The sequence below is a fragment of the Acartia tonsa genome, chromosome 12 (assembly GCF_053477335.1).
Source record: "Acartia tonsa isolate MP-2025a chromosome 12, ASM5347733v1, whole genome shotgun sequence".
Taxonomy (NCBI): Eukaryota; Metazoa; Arthropoda; class Copepoda; order Calanoida; family Acartiidae; genus Acartia; species Acartia tonsa.
In genome coordinates this window covers 47,866,832-47,874,384 of record NC_137271.1, presented here as the reverse complement: position 1 = coordinate 47,874,384, position 7,553 = coordinate 47,866,832, and positions in this window count along the sequence as shown.

Here is a 7,553-nt window from a genome sequence, read left to right as displayed (position 1 = left end):
ACCCCGAGATTTTGTAAACACGCAAAACTTTGGGCAACCTTAACCACAAATGATTTTATAAAAAATTTGGGATGTTTGTTTTAAATATATTTCTTAAAATCGGACATACAGACTGACGAAAGTACATTTTTATTTTATAAAGTAGCTTCGCTACTAAAAATAAACAATAGACAGATACCTAAAGCTTCCGTATCCATGTTCAAAACAAAACTGATAATAATATCACATTAATGTCTAGTGTGGCCAGTTTCGGACAGTGTACCCAAAGTACACTGGTACCCAAAGTTTTATAAACACAATTGCTCATTCATTACAAATTTCGTAACTTCATAAAAACAGAAGACAGACTGACGGACGTACAATTTATAATTATTAAGTAGCTTAGCTACTAAAAAAAACAATAATAATGGTACCTAAAGCTTCCGTATCCATGTTAAAACTGATGATAATTTCACATTCATGTCTAGTGTGACCAATTTCGGACAGGTGTACCCAAAGTACCCAATTACACTGGTACCCAAAGTTTTATAAACACAGTCGCCATCTTTCCTTTGGGTAAGTTTATACAAATTTAAGGGGAGGGGACATTGGACTGTAAATTACACTGGTACCCAAAGTTTTATAAACACAATCACAATCATACGTTAGCTTGAAAACTTTGGGTAACTTTTATACAAATTTGAGAGGGAGGGGACATTGGACTGTAAATTACACTGGTACCCAAAGTTATATAAACACAATCACGATTATTCGTAAGCTTGAAAACTTTGGGTAACTTTATACAAATTTGAGGGGGACATTGGACTGTAAATTACACTGGTACCCAAAGTTTTATAAACAATAACTATTATTTGTTAGCTTGAAAACTTTGGGTAACTTTTTCAAATCTTGATTGAGTTGAACAAACTAGCAGTGTCCAAACCCTTACACCAATAAATTAAATCAACTTTAGGGTTAATTTTGTTAATCATCAATTGGGTTATTTATCTATGGGTCGTCCATTAAGATCCCTTAAATGACTAGACTATTAATTTTTCAAGATTTATTTTTTTAAAAATATTTTGAAGGGCTTAGTAGAGTGCCGACACCATCCTCAAAATAAACCTAATAAGGCATTTTTTCCAGGGTGGGGAGGGGGTGGACCATTGGGCTGTTTATTGCACTAGTCCCCAAAGTTTTACAAAATCATTTTCTTATTTGTTACCTTACCAACTTTGGGGACTTTGATTGATTGGTTCAGTAAGTTGAGCGTCTGAACCACTAATTGTAATCTAAAGAAGGAGTAATTATGTGTATCATCATCGGGGATGTGCATCCATTTATTTATCGGTCATTGTCTTATCAATTCCCCCTTCCCCCGTCAAAAAAAACACTGTGAACGCCACTACCTACCCCAAATTGTCCCAAATATTGTACATTGGAATATGTAATAATATGTTGAATTATGAATAAACAAGGATGACAAAAAACGAAGTCTAACAAACTTTAATAATGAATTTATTATTACTTGGATCTTACACCAGACTTAAATGTATTCTAATTAAGCGAAACTTGTAGCTGGCTAAAATAATGATCCCCACAATCCATCCCCTTTCCTCCTATTGGATGAATGAACTGACCAATAAATGAAGTCTTTATTAGCAACTTAAATGGAAATGTTGACGCATAGAAGTACACAGACGAATACCCTAATCATATAATAGCTACGCTATTACGAATGATTTGTAACTCAATACCTAAACTGTAATCGTATACAGACATATGGACATACAGATGTACAGATCAATATTCTAATCATAGAATAGCTACGCTATTACTAATGAATTGTAACTCAATGCCTAATCAATCAGGGAGGGAGGGGACAATGGGCTGTTTATTACACTAGTACCCAAATTTATATAATAACGTTTTCTTATTCGATGGCTTAATAACTTTGGGGAATTTATTGAATTATGATTGGTTGGTTAATTAATTAGTGTGTCCAAACATTTCGGCCACTAATTGTAATCTAAAGAAGGACTAATTTTGTTTACCATTATTGGGGATGTACATAAATTTATTGCCTATTGTCTTTTCCCTTTAGATCACTGCTTAACAATTATTTGAATAGACAGACATACAGACCAATAACCTAATCAAATCATAGAATAGCTACGCTATTACGAATGAAATGTAACTCAATGCCTAATCAATCAAGGAGGGAGGGGACATTGGGCTGTTTATTACACTAGTCCCCAAAGTTTTATAATAACGTTTTCTTATTTGATGGCTTAACAACTTTGGGGACTTTATTGAAATCTGATTGGTTGGTTCATTAGGATGAGTGTCCAAACGTTTCGGCCACTAATTGGTATCTAAAGAAGGGATAATTTTGTGTATCATCAATGGGGATGTACATAAATTTATCGCCTATTGTCTTATCCCTTTAGATCTCTGCTAAACAATTATTTGAATAGACAGACGGACAGACAAATACCCTAATCATATAATAGCTACGCTATTACGAATGAATTGTAACTTAAAACCTAATAACCCAGGGCTATAAAGGGATAAGACAATGACCAATGAATTTATGTACATCCCCAATGATGATACACAAAATTATCCAAAATTACGTTTGCATACTCAACTTAAATAACAAACAAATCATAATTCAATAAAAGTCCCTAAAGTTATAAAGCCAGCAAAAAAGAAAACTTTATTATAAAAATTTGAGGACTAGTGTAATAAAGATCCCAATGTCCCCTCCCTCCCTGCTAATAATCAGATAAAAAGCCGGGGGCATAATTTGTCATGTTTCGATTCATATATTAGATCATTTTTAGTAGTGAAGCTTTTCTATAATTAGGGTCGGTATGTCCGTCCGTCCGTAAGGGTTAGTTCTTCTCGTTAACTTAAACATGTTAAAATTGTCCTATCATTTTTAAACTTTGCATGATGATTCCTAGAACAGTAAGGTACGATTTGAAAGGCGAAGCAACTCTATGTATATACGTTATAAGAAAGTCCGCACACCCAAATTTACAAAACTACATACTCCTGTGAAAATTAGGTATACGTAATAAACACGGCGTATTAATAAGATAAGACAAAGGACGATAACTTGATATGCATTCCGATTATGATTAATGAAACTACTTCTCCTTCAGTCAATAAAAGTACCCAAAGTTTTCGAGACAACAAATTTATAAAACATTGGGTACCATTGTTGACATCCTTGTTTATTTTTATGTAAATTTTATACACTTTGACTACAACGTAACAATTGATTAAAAGTACATTAAACAAATTTCAAAAATAATAATCTTAATATAAAACTAATTAAGATTAATCTTTTTTAGATACACCTTAATGGGAGGAGGCCTTTTCGCGCTCTTTGCGCTTTTTTGCTCTTTTTTTCTTTTTCTATTGAGCATACAGACCCAAAACTCAATAACTTTTAATTTGGTTAATTTTTAACTACATTACCTATTCTTAGAGTATTCTTGCTTTTTTTGTTGGTTTGTTAGTCTTCCGATAAAAGCATGAAAAGTGGAGATAGGAAGATATACTCTTAATTTGAGAGATAATGAGAGAGAGAGAGGGAGAGAGATAGAGATAAAAGAGAGTGAGAGGGAGAGAGGAATAAAGAGAAAGGTAGAGAAAGAGAGAGAGAAAGAGAGGAAGATAGAGAAAGAGATAGTTGATTCAAAGCTAAAAATATGAACTATTCATAAAGTAAACTTGCAACTAATATTTTAAGTTTTTTCGTTGGTTTTTAAGTTCTCCGATAAAAGCATCATAGTGTAAGATAGAAAGATAGATTCATAATTTGAGAGATAATAAGAGAGAGAGAGAGAGAGAGAGACATAGAGAGAGAGAGAGATAGAAAGAGAATAAGAAAGAGATAGAGAAATATAGAGAGAAAGAGAGTGTGTTTGTGAAAGAGAGAGAGAGAGAAAGAGAAAGAGAGAGAGAGAGAGAAAGTGAAAGAGAAAGAGAGAGAGAGAGAGAGAAAGAGAGAGATGAATAGAGTAACCTTTGCTATTAATATTTAAAGTTTTTTTGTTGGTTTTTAAGGCCTCCGATAAAAGCTTCACAGTGTAAGATAGAAAGATAGATTCATAATTTGAGAGATCATATGAGAAAGAGAGAGAAAGAGAGAGAGAGAGAGAGAGAGAGAGAGAGAGAGAAAGAGAGAGATAGAGAGAAGAGAGAGAGAGAGAGAGAGAGAGAGAGAGAGAGAGAGAGAGAGAGAGAGAGAGAGAGAGAGAGAGAGAGAAAGAGAGAAAGAGAGAGAAAGAGAGAGAAAGAGAGAGTTGATTTAAAGCTTTAAGTTTTTTTTGGTTAGTGTTAAATTCTCCGGTAAAAGCATCAGAGGAGAAAGCGAGCGAGAGAGAGAGAGAGGGGGGGAAAGGAAGAATGAGAGAAAATGTCGTAACACAATAATAAACTTAACCCTTACAGATCGGGGGGGGGGGTCATATTGACCCCCCCCTCTAGTTTTTTCAATGTCATTTTTTTTGTAGGTGAGATAGAGAGTTGTGACTTCATGACTTTTTAAGTTTAGTAAATATACGTCGGCAAGAGTTGATTTTATTAGGATATCTGGTCTGTGTCGGTCGTGGTGTCCGGTCAAAGTCGGTTGGGTAATACAAAAATTAAAAAAAAATTCTAAATAAATCTTAATTTCTACATTATGACTTTTGTGTATAAGGTAGAAACCTAAATTTTTTTTGGTGAATACTGACCTTATGAGAAAAGTGGTGTTATGACCGTTTGACCGCACCCTGACCGACTTTATGACCGATTTTTGTCCGGCTTTTACTACAGACATATATCATGAATATCGTGGCTTTTATTACAGCTAGAGACCTATAATTTTTTTTGGTAAATCCTTGAGCAACAGTAAACAGATAAAAATATTAATTGGTGCCGCCAACCGCCGTTTTACCGCCGTAACCGCCGAAAATGGCGGTTTCCGTTATTTGCCGTTTTTCGGCGATGATCAGAAAAAGTAATTTTTTTGTTATGAAAAATAAAAGTTCGTCCCTAAATTTTGTCATCCTAGCTGCAAAATTGGCCGCTCTACAGCTGTTTTAAGATTTAGCGGCTGGCCGCTAAAAAGCGGCTAAGGAGCGGCCTGACTGCTATGACTAGAAAAAGTAATTTTCTCTAAAAATACACATGAACCACCAGAAAAAAATTTTACGTCTTTATCTGTAACAGAAGCCGAGATAGAGGGGGGGGTCAATATGACCCCCCCCCCCGATCTATTAAGGTGGGAATTGGGGCCCGATCTGTAAGGGTTAACTTAGGAGGAAAGGTTAAAATTACAAGAATTTGGAAAATAAATAAATATAAACAAGGATGACAACATCCATTAGTAGCAAAGCATAAAAAATTATGTAGCGGATAAACGAACAAAGTAAGTTATAGAGCAGATGTTAAGTTATAATATTAAGTTATATATATTTTAAAGCCAGACCAACAGACAGACGAACAAAACAATGTATAAATTAAATGCACATGTGTCATACGAATCTTCACTAAACCTGTCAGCTGTTTATCTTCTATAGCAGCCAAGAAAATCACACATTTCACTTTTCCTAAAAAAGCATTGACTGACTGACAGACGGACAGACAAAGTAAAATATAGAGTAGCTTCGATACTAAAAATAATCGACTAATTTGAATAAATTAATGGTAGGGTGACAAAGTGTCTCAAAAATCAGCCATGTGACGTCATAAAAATGAGGGAGATGGGAGGAAAAGTGGGAAAGAAAACCCCTATAAAATGAATAATTCCTCATTTTTATGACGTCACATGGCTGATTTTTGAGACAAAATAACTCCTTATATAGATTGAAATTATTGATGGAAAATTATCTTATTCGTTGGCTCACAACCTTTAGGTTCTTTGCATTTAACTGTTATTGGTTGATTCAAAACTAGCAGTGTCTAAATATTTCAACCAATAATTCAATCTAAAGAGAAAGTGCTTTTGTTTATCATTGATAGGGATGTATATCAATTTATAGTCCATTGTCTTATCCCTTAATATTCCTGACGATAAATTGAAGTATATTCCCAATGATGATACACAAAATTAACCCTTCTGTAGATTTTAATTAGTGGTTGTAACGAGATTGGACACTCAACTAAATGAAACAATAAAAGTCCCCAAGTTTGTGAAGCCAACGAATAAACAAACGTTAATATAAGACTTTGGGGACTAGTGTAATAGACACCCCAATGTCCCCTCCCTCCCTGATTCTTCCTTCCCCTAGATGCTAGGGGCGCAGCTGCAAGCAACACAAAACGAACAAAAAAAGAGCAAAAAGGTAGAAAAAATGAAACGAAGATTGAAAGAGAAAAAGAAATACTCCGAGAGAAAAGGGATTTCAAAGATAGATAGATAGCTGAACAGAGCGAGAGAGAGAGAAAGAGAGAGAGAGGGGGTTGGGGGGGGGGGGGGACTGGCCATACAATACAATAAGAGAAATAGTTTTGGGGGTGTAATGGGGGTGCAAAGGGGGGTCAAAAGGATCGGATCGGCTGATTAGGCTTAGTTCAAAACAGGTATACAAGCCTTAAAGATCATCTTCTAAAAAAACCGCGCCAAAATTTGTAAAAAATAAAGGGTGAAAATATAATATTATATATGAGGGCATTTTAAATGCCTTTTTCTTAAAAAATAACTATGAAAGATGTGGATTTATGACAGAAACAATGGTGTTTAACTGTTTATAATTATAAAGGAATTAATTAGAAATGTTATTTCAAAGTTTAAAAGTTTTTGTTTAATCGATTTTTTATTTTTTTTTCTCCTTTTAAATATGAAATAAGAATAAGAATGACAACATCCCAAAACTGTTTAATATTTATTTATTTATCGCATCGCATTATAGACAGCTTTCCGCGGATATTTAAATGAAAAATTTAATAAAACTGGTATTAATATTATGATTTTTATTCTAATATTTATAGAAATTGTCTGTTATGCAATACTATACATGATTTTTTTGGAAGAACCAGTTTTAATCAAGCTGATATCAATCGGTTTTGAAGCAATACTGAAGAATAATATTTTCGTAACAAAACCGGTTTTCCATGAAAATTCGTAAAATAATGGTCATTCGTTTGCTTAAAAATTTTGGGGACTTTTGTTGGGTTGTACAACCTAGAAGTGTCCAAGCATTTCCACCATTAATATTAAATTCCAAAGGGATGTTTTAATTCATTGTCTTATCCCTAACTATGATTAAACATGCATAAAACAAACCAATTTCAAATGAATATTAAAATTGTTTGGATAAAGAATGGTAACTGGACATAATGTCTCAAAAATCAGCGATGTGACGTCATAAAAATTGAGGGATTATCCATCTCTATTGTAGGGGATTTCTTTCCCACTCCTCTTGGCTCCCTCATTTTATGACGTCACATGGCTGATTTCTGAGACACTTTGTTACTAAAGAATGGATGTAGAAAATACGTGGATTAAATGACCGGGGGAAAAAATGTCGTCAATTTAGGTTGCTATTTTCCCTGGCATTTATTTTTATTGGTCA